This window comes from Leptonotus elevatus, chromosome 5 (assembly GCF_054856555.1).
Source record: "Leptonotus elevatus isolate MCC_2025b chromosome 5, RoL_Lele_1.0, whole genome shotgun sequence".
NCBI lineage: Eukaryota > Metazoa > Chordata > Actinopteri > Syngnathiformes > Syngnathidae > Leptonotus > Leptonotus elevatus.
Genome location: NC_141243.1, coordinates 19,144,792 through 19,159,487, shown reverse-complemented (window position 1 = coordinate 19,159,487; position 14,696 = coordinate 19,144,792). Strand labels below are relative to the sequence as shown.

At 37.2% G+C, this 14,696-nt stretch overlaps 2 non-coding genes across 2 annotated transcripts; both read right to left on the bottom strand.

Moving 5' to 3' along the window:
* Nucleotides 1–12,730: 12,730 nt before the first annotated feature.
* Nucleotides 12,731–12,803, bottom strand: trnar-ucg (transfer RNA arginine (anticodon UCG)). Its single transcript has one exon. It is a non-coding gene; the product is annotated as a tRNA-Arg (tRNA).
* A 529-nt stretch (nt 12,804–13,332) lies between these two features.
* Nucleotides 13,333–13,405, bottom strand: trnar-ucg (transfer RNA arginine (anticodon UCG)). Its single transcript has one exon. It is a non-coding gene; the product is annotated as a tRNA-Arg (tRNA).
* Between the last annotated feature and the right edge of the window lie 1,291 nt (nt 13,406–14,696).

Below are 14,696 nucleotides of genomic sequence, written 5' to 3'. Positions count from 1 at the left end.
CAGAATGATCTCAAGTCCTTGAATGGGTCTATGTATTAAGCAGTGTGTGTATATGTGTTTTTATTGATTTATTTAAACAGGGACAAAATAGTTGTCAATTTATTGTCCCGGCCATTTTCTCTCTGGTTGCTGATTAGATTTGCTAATGTGCTACTGACATCATGTTAGTGATGGCTGCGTGTCACGGCCCGCTATAAACGTGATTTATGTTCGTGTGAATGGCTTGGCAACTGCTAGTGCTGCACCAACCTTGATCCCGTATCACTTTCTGGCTTCCTGCCACTGACGGAGGCATCACCTGGCTTGCAATCTCCGTGGAGCCAATTGAAGCTAACCACACCGTGTTTGCACCAGTTGACCCTTTTTTAAAAGCCAGCTCTTAAGAGTTTGGGTCAGTGCAGATGGTCATTGCTGTGTGACGAGTGAGTGCGGTTCGAGCCTCGCACAACGTGGCGTGGTCCTAAACGTTTGACTCCACCCACACTGATTCTCACGATTCTAAACACCTTTTTGTTTTTTTGGTTGAATTATTTGGAGGCTTTAATAGTGCATAGTCGTATGACATGCTAATCACACTTTATTGAACATTGAAAAATTGCAAACTGACTGAACCCCAAGGGGGTATTGACCTTTTGCATGTGACGTCACAGCCCTCATGGGAACGCCCCCTCCGGTTGGGGGGTGTGGGGGTGCGAGTGTTGGAACATACTAACCTCAACCATCCAGGGAGTGTGCCATCAGCTGGGGACACATCATTTCTATATGGAGGACTTTTTTTTTTTTTTTTTTTTTACCACAACTTTTGAACACAATGCCCAGGACACTCAGAACCAACGAGTTTTGACCACTTCCGCCAAATACTTGTTAGCTCCGCCCTGGCTGACTGAGGGTTAAGTGTTTGTGATTTTGGATGTTCCATAATGTTAAAAAGATAAATAAACGTGACGGTGCATCATTAAATCTGTGAATTTTGAAAAAAAAGAAAAAAAGTTTAAACTATTTTGTGTGTGTTTAAAAAACACATACACAAAACACTTAGAATCCATGTGGGCAGGGCCAAACAATTAGATTCACCCCACATTGACCCACGCCTCTGTGTTTTGCACCGCCTTGCCTAGCTTGACCCTGTGCGTGTGTGGCATGATCGGGCCGATGACCAGCTATTATTGGTCGCTCTTTATTGTCTTTATTGTTTAAATTAAGTAGACTCAGTCAGGGTTGGGAGGGTTACTTTTAAAATGTAATCCATTACAGTTACAAGTTACCTGCTAAAAAATGTAGTTAGTAACGTAATCCAAGTACCATAATATTAAAGTAATGTAACTGGATTACTTTTGGATTACTCCAATATTGAGTATGCTCATGAAGACAAAATAACCACAATATATATTCTATACAATGTGCCCCTGCTATTTGCGGGTGATAGGGACCCGGGCAGCCTACACATAGCAAAAATCCTTGTGTAATTAAAAAGCATGTAGGCTATTGATTGATTGATTGAAGGCCATATGCTGTTTTCGAACTGTCACTGAAAGCAACCACACCTCTCAGTTTGATAGATAGATAGATAGATAGATAGATAGATAGATAGATAGATAGATAGATAGATAGATAGATAGATAGATAATATCCAATGAGGATGACGATGCGTGACATCAACTGCAAAATTTACTTTTATTCCAGTCACAAGTTTAGCCGAGTATATGTTGTGTATGATGTTTAAATAGTGAATTGGTGGGAGGAAGATTTGTTTGGAAGGTGTAACTCAAATTATAATTGTAGGTTAGCGGGCGAACTAGCAAGCATGCCGCTGGACTCTCAGCTCAAACTTTTGCTCCGAGTAAATTCCAGTGAATACCGGTCGCCATTTCCTCCTCCCGTCCGTGAAGCTTTTTCAAACTGCCCGCGTGTGGAGGACACGACTAGTCAGTTCGTTCGTTCCCACCTACCCGACATGTAGTAACGGTCCCACTCGCGCCGGCGTGCGCGGGCGTGCACGCTCTTGCTCTCTCTCTCTCTCTCTCTCTCTCTCTGTCCTCTCTCTCTCTCTCGCCCTCTTTCGCACGCTCTCATCGTAGAAATTGTAATCCCTCGAAGTAATCCCCATTTTTAATAAATGTACCTGTGATCTGATTACATGCTTTTTCCTGTAACTGTAATGGAATACAGTTACATTTTTTTTGCAATCTGATTAAGTAACGGTGGGTACATGTATTCCGTTAGTCCCCAAGCCTGCTCACAGTACACAAAAGCCAAGGACAAAGTAGTGTTTAATGTAGAAATCTCACGCAAACCATGCCTTGTAATTCAATCAATCTTGTGGACATATGACAGTCCGATTGTGTTATCCTGCGAGCTAGCTGAAATGGAACTGTGAGGAGGGTGGTTAACCGTCTTCTTACATATTTTATTGATCCAGAGTACATCTTTTTGTTGTACAAATGCTATATATTCTTAAGAACATACTTTTAGCCAAAAGCACTTGTTTACGAAGTAGTGTATATTGGTTGTATGCGTCACAATTTAAGAGCAAATGATGAATCAGCTTATGTCACGCAGTACATGGTCGAGTCAGACAAATATATGACCTCATTGTTTTGGGGGTGACATTTTCTCCACGCCTGGAAACGGGGAGCAATAAAAGTCCCCTGTGCGTTTTGTGGTTGAGGTGATTCTGAAGAGCTCGATATAAGAATAGCAATGACAGGAGAAATCTTGCTTTATGAGCTGCTAATGGTGTACAGGTACTATTAGGTGAAGGGTGTTATCACTTGGGACAGATGGCACAGGAAGAATTTGGATCTTTGGTTATCATCCAGCACAGCAACAGTAAAACTGACTAGTCAGTTGACAACTATAATCCATGTGTGCACTTTCTATATAGATTTCTTTAGAAAGCAAAGTGCCTCGGCCATTGATCACGACTTTGCTTTTGAACGTCACATAACCAAACTCAGTAAACAGGTGAGCCGTGATTGGTTGTTACCTGAGCGGCTGAGCCCGAAGGAACTGTGATGTCATTTTCAGTTGACAGCAAGTGGCAAAATGGCCGCCCCGTAAGAATTCATGTTCCATAAACACAATATCAATCAGAATACCGTGGTGGGGCTGCATGGAACATATTATTATGAAGAAGAACTCACGATTTGCTCATCAACCATATCCAAACTAGCAGTCATATTTTTTTTACACCTTATGCCAATTCATGTGTTTAAAGGCAAAACAAATCTCCTAAAATGGTCATCACACAATGCAATTTATTCCCCTAAAATTTTTGGATCGGCTTATCTCCATTGAGGCCTGAAGGCTTTGATGTATGCCAGGATTGGATTAGTAGTTTGCAAGAAATCTCCCTTCACTGGTGATGAATGAGGCACGCTTCAACTCTGTCACCCCCCAATACAAGGAGACACTTGGTTGATCAGGGAGAGGAGGCCGTGGGATTTGTTAGGGGGGAGGGAAGAAGTCCTGCAGTGGTGACGTCAACCTGTGCACCTTCCTTTTCTCGAAATGAAACAATTATTCGTGAGATGGAGGGCAAATCGTTTAGTAGAATTAAGGGATAGTTGCAGTATACAAACTGGAGCTTATGAATATCATTCTGGCCAAAATCCATGTGCAAAGTGAAGTGTATGCTGTACATGTCCCTTTCTTTAGTCATTTTAATTTAAACGTGTGTGTGTGTGTGTGTGACTGTGTAGTGCATATTGATTGTAATGGCAGGATGTTCGACACCACTTTTTTATTTTATTTCATTGCATACATTCATGATCATTAATCCCAATTATCTGCTATTTGATTACCGAGGCCTTTTTAGTAAAAGACAGACATAAAAAGTACATTTCAATAACCTTCAGTTGACATATTCTGTAGAGAGCATGGTATCAGATCAATTTGATTAATGTGTCATTTAATGGTCCTCTTATTCTCCCTCGGCATTGTTAGAACGTGCAATGACGCAGCAACAGTGTACCACTAAAACGGCAGGCAACCAAGATGGAGGGCGACAAAAATACAAGGCATAAGTAACGACCTATTGTTTCTGGGGTTTTGGGTGTAGTGTTGAATTGGGAAGAACTGTTTCAGCAAAGGTCCTTGACATGACTAATATTAAGTTTTATGACCCTTGAAGACCTCTGTAATTCTTGCATTCAATGTGTAAAGTATCACAATTTGTCTGTGTATTGTAGTTTTAGTTTTAGGCATCAAGACACTCGTAAACATTTTTCCTTGGCTTAAAATGTTTTCCCGCGAGGCAAGGATGATAACAGTGGGTTTCTTTGTTTCTTTTGTTCTCGTCAGCTGTTTGTGGCTCCGTCTCCACTGACAGCCTGTTGTTTGCGGGATAGCCATCTGCGTGACGGGGCCTCAATGCCCTGCTGCTTCTGTAGAAGTGACATGACAGCAGAGGTGAGCTTGGGGCAAACCCTGTCAATCATTTGTCTATGACTAGGAGATGGTCCTTCTTTCTTTTCTGCCCCCCCCCCCAAAAAAAAAACAACAACCCTAAACTTCTTCACTTCAGCCACACTGTTAACCCAAATAAGTTATCAGAATTAAAGTGAGGTAATCGGTTGCCTCACTTTTTTGAGTTGTCTCTTTTTTGGGGGGGAGTTGATTAACTCAAAAAGTTAAAGTTTTGCAGAACTTGAACGGTTTGATGACACGCAACTTATTTTTTTTATATATACATAGTTACTTAGAAGCTTTCTGTTAGGGGTGTGCCAAAAATCGATTCTCATAAGTTTAGTAAGATTCAGAATCGATTTTAAATGTCCCAAAATCGATTTTATTTAAATAATTTTATACTGTCTTGCTTTTGTCTGTGTGGGCCCTTATTTGGAGCGCTGTTAGTGTTGTACCTGGTTTGGCCACTGAGGAGCAGTGTGGTTCCACGCGGTCTAATACACTGTTAGGTTGTAGCCACATTAGAGTAGAAAGTCACGATCAAGTTATTCCAATAAAAGTGTTGTTGTTTTTTCAGCGCGGAGCCGTTCTTTTGAGTGATAAAAGTGCCGCGAGTAACGCGCTAATTAGCATTAGCGAGTCAGACTGGAGTAGATCATTACAATTCCTTGCACATCTATAGATTGAAGCAAAAATCATTGTCAATCAAATTATTTTGAATCAAAAATCTTTCTTAATCGAAAATCGAATCAGAATCGAATCACAGACCCAAAAATCAAAATTTAATCGAATCGTGAGACATTCAAAGATTCCCACCCCTACTTTCTGTTACAGCAACTCAATTATTCTCAGTAACTACCTTAAAAATATTAGTTTTTAAAACTACTGGATTAAGTTAACCTAAGTCCAAGCAATAAGTACACGGTCACAGGAATGCTGGAGCCTATCCCAGCTGTCTTTGGGAAGTAGGCGGGGTACACCCTGAACTGGCTGTCAGACAATTGTAGGGCACACACAGACAAACAACCTAGGGACAATTCTGAGTGTTTAATTAACCTACCATGCATATTCTTGGGAATGTGGGAGGAAACTGGAGTACCCAGAGAAAACCCACGCAGGCACGGAGAGAACATGTAACCTCCACCCAGGAAGGCCGGATGCCTGGATTCGATCTCACAACCTCTGCAGTGGGAGGCAGACATGCTAACCAGTCAGCCACCATCCTACTATGAGGATGAGTCAGATTTTGAAGAAGAATAAAAAAAGTTTTCATAATTGACAAATTATTTATTGAAACATTTAACCAGGTAAGGAAACTGAGAACAGATGATCATTTACAATGTCAACTGCAGTCAGAGTAAATTATAAATTACAAATTACAAGTGAAATAAATTATGAAACACATTCACAAAATATAAAACAAAACATAAAATTATAAATTACATACTTTAAGTTTTATTTTTCATATAAATTAACTTTATTTGTAAATATTACCTTTTTTTAAACCAAAGAAACAAGATTTTATCATGAAAAAACAAAATGTTATTAAGTTACAGGTAATTTATGTTTTTAAGTTATCCATACTAGTATAAATAAAAAAAGTATTAGTACAAATTACTCGTAAATGCATACAAAGTTAAACCAACTTAAAAAAAAGTTAGAAGTCGTTTTTATAAAACTTTGAGTATAGTGTACTTAATCTACTTGTTTATTTTGAATGTTCAGATTTACAGTGCATCATGCTAGCCTGAACATGAAATTTGCTTAGTTCCAATAATGTGCAATAGGAATTAATAGAATAGGCCTATCTAGTACTGTAGTGGAGTAGAAATGCACTCACTTGAATACATCGATTTCTCCGTGCTGTTTTCACATTTTACATCTCTGCGATTAAAATTCCACATTGTGTATCTATACCAGTGCTTTTCCCCCACATACTCTCAATTATGATAATAGTGTCATTTGTCTATAACATTGTTCTAAGTCACTGATCTGTATATATTACTGGATAGCCGATAGGCCAAGACTTTTGAAGCCGCGAGGCCGCCATATTGCTCCTCCCAAGAAACCTTTCTCGGCATACGATCCTATACATTTACAGTATCAAAATTGGAGAACATTTGAGACAGTACTTAGGAGAAACAGCATGATTTATGATGTCTTCCATTTGTGAAACATAAACAAGAGTACTTCAGACATTTTACAACTTGCCTTAAATACATGTATAAAATATATGGTTAATGATGTTTACAGGAGGAAACTTGTATATATGTTGTTGTTTTTAAATTAAAGAATTATAACTAATTAAACAAAAGATGCCGCTGCCAAATCTAATATTGGGGTCTAATGAACTGCGCGATAAAAGAAAAAGGGGGTCTTCAAAGCAACACATACCGTCCACTTGTTATTTTTTTATATTACTTGTTAAAAAAAAAAAGTGACCACCCCACCACAAACCCCCACCCCCTGGCCCTATACTAAGAACCTATGTAATTATAAGCACTATTGCACATTAAAGTGTTTGATAGCGGTTGCTCCTAATGGCACTGGTATAAGTGACAGAGACATATTTGGACAATGTGGTATACAGAGGTTGCAAATCCAGGTCCAGAAAGTAAAAACCCTGCCACAGTTTGGCTTTAGCCATTGATGCTAGCTAGCTACCTAGCATCCCAGCAGGTAAACAAACACCATGGGAGCTAGCTAGCTAGCACCTGGGGCTAAAGTCAAACTGTGACAGGGTTTTTACTTTATAGACCTGGTTTTGCCACCTCTAGACATCCCGGTGATCTGTTAGTTGATTGGGGCTTTTTCAAGACAGGTAAAGATGAACATTCCCCCATTTTTGAAAGGTCGGGATAAGCTCACACCCCAGGAAGAACTTCTGACTAGAAAAATAGCAAAGGCATGTATTGATGTGGAGCGGTATAATTAATGTATTAAGAAATTGAAATTGATCTCTGGCATAATTCCCTTGTCTCCAACTCCAATGGCAAGTCAGGCTAACCTTTGGTTGCTTGTTGTCTTGTTCACCGTCAAGATCAGTCGGCAAAGTAAATAAAAATGTATATGCTCAAGCTATATTCAAGTTGTCAAATGTTTTGGCTTATTCTGCATATTTAATCTAATTTTTTTTTAATATTTACAGACATCATCTCAAAATATTACTTTGTTGCTTAAAGGTACTATATTGCTCGTCTATGTCTCGTGAGACAAATGTGAGAATCTCATCTCGGTCTCACATTTTACTCTCTTTTTTTTATATCCAGTGTTTTTCAAGTGTTTCTCCTAAAATTCACTAGGAGAAGTAAAGCAATTATAGATGGGAGTCAAACGTGAGACTTACTGGAGATACTTTGGAGATATCACTTCAAGGAGAAAATCAGCAATACTGAGATACTTAAGGTATTGAGCAAAATTTTAGAAACATTTTTTATTGCTCAAAGCTAATAAACTTCAAAGGCAAATGTATTAAATGAATTGTTGTTGTTGTTGCTTGAATTATAGTTTGTTTTGAAAGCTTAAATTGTAGTTTTAGTTTGTTGTTTTTTTTAAAAGCATTTTTGTTATTTTATTTTGTTAGTGAAAATGTTTTTGCAATTTTAGTTTTACTTAACTAAAACAACGTAGGTAAGGAAGCAGATATATAGCCATTTGGCTTTATAATTTTATAGATAATGACAGAAAAATGGATTTCCCTTTTGGGATGAATAAAGTGATCTGGATCCAACTTAATCGAAATTTTCTTTATTAAAATCAACAAAGCACTGAACAAAATAATAACTCAAAAGTTACATTTTATATACAATTACTATAACTAAAATTATTATACACACAACAATGAACAGTTCATCAAAAATGAAAATGTAACCTTTATTCAATCACCCTCATGCATATCAAGTGTTCGTAGGTTTCTGTATCATCCGAACACCTAGGAGGGCTGACGGTAGTTGTGTGTTGGGAAGATCCAGAAACCTCTTCGAGCACTTCAACTACATGAGGGTGAATGGATAAAAGTTTCATTTTCAAGTATGCTTTTAACTACAAACTAAAACAGATACTGCATCTGCCTCCTAACATGAAAAAGTCTATTTTAAAGCTGTTTTTTTAAACATGAACAACAAATGAGTCTTTGTATGCCCTCATGCGGCATTTGTTAATGAAGGCTTTGTTAATCTTACTTTTTTTCAACTGGTGCCCATCCCTCCATTATGCTTCAGTGCATGATGCAAGGCAATAGTAAAAATAAAAGAAAGCACAAATTGCATAATGTAACAGCAGTAACCAGGACCGTATTAAGAGCTCTTTAATTCCTGATATCACAAAATTCACATTGAAATGATATCTCTATGATTCATACCAATTCAGTTACACTTTGAGGAAATTTCAACAAGCAAAACATTAGTGTAAATGAAGCGATGTGATACAGTGGGTTCTGTTTAGAAGCAATGCCAAATTTAGGCAGGACGATAAATAGCAAGTGGCAAAGAGATTTAGGCAAAAAAGTGTCCATAAATGACTCTCTAACAAATTTTATGTCCGTAAATGGCAAATTGGCGCCTTCTTAAAATAATCACCTACATAATGTTTTCCAGGAAACACAAAAAATTGAACCATTTGCATCATGAAGAGATGATTTAGGCAAAAAAAAAAAAATGTACAAAAAAAAATGACAGACAATTAATGTAAGAGGGTGACGATATGTTATACTAGAAAAAATATTTTAAAAAAACAATACATAACATATATCTGACAACAATTTATGAAATCACATTCTCTCAATGAGCATTTGCCGTGCAAAATGTTTTTTTTTTTTAACAGAGGACAGTTGGTCAAATTTGTACACTGTAAACATGGTTAGGTGGGCCCAACGTAAAAATAAAATAAAAATAAAAAGTTGCATAAAAGTGTTGAATAGGTTAAGTTAAGTATGTTCATTGGACTTCCTAAAGGAATGGAGCATTTAGAAAGAATGTAATTTAAAAATACATAGTTAAAAAAAATCATTATCTCAGCTTAAGTATTAACTATATTAACAATTGAACCATATTGTATATTTTAACTATATTAGTTAAAGAAATATAAAATGTGTCTTTAAATCAATAGTCCAACATTTGGTGGGGGGGAGGGGAGATTCACAGCTTGAAACCTGAGCACAATTAACATTCTATTAATATATTATGTTACATTAATAACTTAGAAAAGATACCAACATTACCTGAAAATGTTCCTCTTTGCCACCGTCGTCTTCATGGGTAAGACCTGCACATTTTCTTCCTCCCCATTAAACCTGTGCAAAGTTACATCCCTGTCACTAGTTTAAACACTTGGATGTGGTGGAAGTTAGTTTGCTTCAGCTCTTTTTGGATTCTTCTAATACCTCTGTGGGTGTTTGTTCACCTGACCATTTCCTTTTCATGGAGTTTACATCAAGCTCATGACAAGAAGTAGTGAATTAACAATTAGCCATCTTGTTTTGAAGACGCTGTGACCACCCGTACACTACGTGGCTCGTCAAAACAGTACCAACAAACTGTACATGAACAAAAAATATATTATATTAAAAGCAATGAAGTACAACATCTACATATTTGTTATATTATAGTGTGAAACTAATGCAATGTTCATCATTAGCTCAATAATTAATATAAAGGTTCTTACTTGCCTCATCAACTGAAAAACATGCAGCATGACATGTCTCTGCTTAGTTTCCTGATGAAAGAAGTTAATAATGAGAAGAAAAACAAGCTACAGATAAACTTTATCAATAGATTTCTACACAATTACGCTTAATTTACTTTTAAAAAACGAATCCTAACAACATGTAACATATTTTACCATTGTTATTTAATGTTATGTCTTCAACTGTTATGATACCATGTAAAAATAAAAATAAACTGAAATAAGCTAAATTTTTTATGTACTTAAGCACTCATCATGTCCCATTTCAGTGCAGTTGGTTAGCTTACTCGCATATACTAGCAACACAGCACACCTTGCTTTCATTGCTAATAGACCGTTAGCATTAGCAACTTGGCTTCAACGTTTAGCCCGTCGGTGTAATGTGTCCATTTTCAGTCTTTTTTATGTTTTTCTGTGTTTCATTAAAGAAAAAGCATTTGAAAAAAATACATTAGGGACCTGACATTTCACCAGGATTGTTAAAAAATGTAGAAGTTCAAAATGGCGCCATGCTGCAATTTATAATTATTGCAAACAGGAGGGAGAGATTCACTCGAAATTCTTGTAATAATGCCCTATTTGGGCTCATTGACTCCCGTTATAAATCACAGTTTTTGATATGCTGTAAACCTGATGTGTTATAATGCATTTTCCGTGATTACTGATGCAATCGCTTCTTTGACGAGTCATAAACATGAAAATAGAGGAATTTGTGTGTTGAGAGTGTTAACACCCAAAATACACTAGGTGGCGGCATAGGCTAATAAATGAATTTGCTTGTGCAAAGCCCGCTGCAGATTGGTCAAAATGAATGCGATAAAAACAGTTGGCATTACAAAAAAGTTTGGTCTCAATGTGTCTGAGCTCACTTTCAGTCTATTTAGGCATGCATGTTTGCAGGTGTGCACAAGAAATTACAAAGGTACTGCCCACAAATGCAAAAAAATGCACTTGTTTATTGTTATTGTTTGAATTTCAACTCTTACTGGTTGGGTGTTGGAATTTCTTTACTCTTATTGGTTCTGGGCATCGACAGCACCTAACTAAATATTATGGCATTAAGTTAATAGTTACTAAGGACAATTCTAGATAACCACAAACATCAATGTCAGTGTCAAATAGACAAGACCAAAATGTATATGAAGCTATAAAATAGCAAATGTAAAACGAAAGGGAAATAATATACTTACTCTTGAATCCCAACAAAAATGTGTGACTGCTGTTTAGCTTTGAAGAACTTCTCGCCTGCACGAGACATGCACAGACTTTGTCCAAAATTAAGTACGATAAATACGAAGTCTTAATTGTTTGAACAGGAACTATTGATTGGACCTGAAAACAAAATTAACATAAAACTAACACTTAAACACTTACAAGGTATATAAGATGTAAGTTAGTGTTGTATAGTATAACTAATGGAGGGATGCATTGCACTCTTGTACAAAGCACAAAAAAAAGCCATAGTGCTGTCTCAGTAGGTAGCACCTGTCACACACCTGTCTTTTCCCTAACCTCCTCATTTCAAGTTGATTTAAGCAAATTATATACAAACACACATATCGCCAATTCAGTCCGTTTTTTTGCTTTCTTTCACAGAAAAACGGCAAAGTTCATTTATCGGCCCTCCTTATTTATACAATGGTTCAAAAACATCCTAGCAAAACATTAAGCATCAGTTGTTGTTTTTATCAGCACCAAAAAGTTGGTTGTTGTTCCCTTTTTTACCTTGTGACTATCAATATACATCATATTGCAAAAGTGTAAATGCGCACTGACCGATTTTACTGGTCAGTGTAACATATTGTTTTACTGTGAACAAACTTAATTCATTCCAGCAAATACTTGGAAACTAATGATTAAATGTAACATTATTCAAATGTGTGCAGTACTCTACCAAAACACAATGTGGTTAATGTAACATGTAATCTGTTCAAGCAAAACATAATGTGTAAAATCAATGTGTCATGCAAATGCTTTGTTAGCATACTACGAGAAAAACATTGTGTGAAAAGCTATCTTAAATTGGTCAGAGTTCTCGGGAAATTGCAGTCTGAAAAAGTCATCTTTTAAATAGCTTAGTTATTATATAGCTATTTTCATGTATTAGTTTGGTTTATGGTTCACGTGGCCTCGTTTTTCTTTTTTTGTGCTTAGAGCAGAGCAAGCACAGCACCATAGTGGGCACACCGTACTGGATGGCTCCGGAGGTGGTCACCGGGAAGGCCTACGGACCCAAAGCGGACATTTGGTCTCTGGGCATCATGGCCATCAAGATGGTGGAGGTCGAGCCCTAGGATCTCAACAAGCACCTTCTCGGGGTGAGTGGAGTGAATCTATTCATATTCACGGGATTCTGTGTTCTTTGACTTCCTATGTGGTTGACGGAGTTGGAAGAAATATCCATCAGAAAATGGTGGAATATGGTGAAAGTGACAGATGTGTGGAAAATTACAAGGTATTATTTCAAGGGGGAACCTTTTTGTCCTAGTATTACAGGAATAAAGAACATTTTCGTGAGCAAAAGTTGTGTGTTTTTCCAAAAAGTCAGAATAATACAAGAGAAAAGTATTTTTAAGAGACGTAAAAGTATGTATGTGTAGGAATGTGTTATGGACAGTAGATGTCATCTCAAGAAAATAATTGACCATGAAGGGACTCGAACCCTCAGTCTTCTGATCCGAAGTCAGACGCCTTATCCATTAGGCCACACAGCCACTATTTTTCAAGGACCTCGTTGTTGTTGTTTTTTTCCCTGATTACATTTTTAAAACTGTAATCCAACCAACCAAACAAAATGTGAATGCTGAGAACAAACATGATGGAAGTTTGAACATCACTAAGTGAATATGGTGGCCAGTGGTTGTGTTACTTTGGCTGCAAAATGCTATTTTGGTACCTAAAGTTACTCACAGACTGCAATAATATTTGTCTTACATTCGTTATATTTCACAACTTTGTGTGTCTACGCTTTTGCTGCTGTGTGTAAGTTATTAAGGTATAATAGCTTATCAGTAGTGATGGGAAAATGAAGCTTCATGAAGCACTTGTGATATTTTTTGACTCCCCTAGATGGTGCTCTTGGTTTAAATATAAAGGCCAGTGCAAAGGAAATTGATTACATTTCCACTGCATCTTTCAACCGAGAGTGCCATCTCGAGGAGTAAAAAAATATCACAAGTGCTTCATGAAGCTTCATTTTCCCATCACTACTTATCAGCATGACTGCAGAGTCATGAGTTTATTTGACCATGAAGGGAGTCGAACCCTCAATCTTCTGATTCGAAGTCAGACGCCTTATCCATTAGGCCACATGGCCACAGAGCAGGTATAATGGAGTGCAGTCTTGTACAAAGCAAAAAGAAATAAAAAGCCAGCCTTGCTGTTTCAGTATGTAGCACAACACTCAATCCTTACATGTGGCTTGGCTGATTTCAGTCTTTACATGGCTCTTCTGGAGGCCTTGATATAAGCAAATTATACACAAACACACGTAGGGCCAATTTAACATTTTTTTTTTTTTTTTTTGCTCGAATAACGCTCTGTCTTAGTAACGGTGACATGTGAGGGGAAAGCCATCATTTAACTTTTTTTTTTTTTTTTTACACACGTAGGGCCAATTTAACTTTATTTTTATTTTTTTGCTCGAATAACGCTCTGTCTTAGTAACGGTGACATTTTAAGGGGAAGCCATCATTTGTATTTACGCACAATAATAAAATATCTTGAATGAATTAGGAGCAGTTTGTAATGTAAAATGTATCTATTGTGAGGTAAGCATGAATAATATGTTATCTACTATAAAATTAAACTACATCATATAAGTTAGTTAGAGCTATAATACTTTAAGTTATTGTATACAGTATACAATAACTTGGTTAATGTTAATTTAGACCTAAAAATAAGGGTGGGGGGGGGGCTTCATAGTCACTGAGATAATCTCTGGTCTGGGCATTTATTACAGTTTCATTCATTTAACATTGCAGTCTGGCATAACTAGTCTTTGCAAACTGGGTTAATTATACAATTACTGAAGCAATTACGCGGGTTCCCTACATCAGTGGTTCTCAAATGGTGGTTGTTTTGTTTTGTCAATCCAAAATGGTTGGGCGTACTAGGCTGAAAAAATATTTCGCAGGTGGTACATCACTGATAAAAGGTTGAGAACCACTGCCCTACCTACATGATCCTAATCTATTTAGTTTAGGGCTAAATTGCTGCTAACGTTAGGATAATGTTACATTTCAAAACTTTAGCTTAGCCGAAACTCCCAGTTTAACTGCAAATGTATTGGGGACAAAATCCTCAAGTGATATTGCCAGTAGCTTAAAACAATTATTGATTTGGAAACAACTTTAAAACTTACCTTTGAATGATGTTTTCATCGCATGTACAATATGTTCGGATAGCATGGAGTGACCTGTCAATCAACTGGAGTGGCATTGGCTCCCACGCGTTAACAATAAAGTCTTTGGCATGACCCGCCCTACTCATTTTCTAATTGGCGCCTCAGTCCTCATGCATTTAATGAACCAATAAGACAGCGAGTGCAGGCCAGCCAGTTTGAGGCAGCGGAGGGTGGGTCATGGCTCAATGGTGCGCAAAAAACT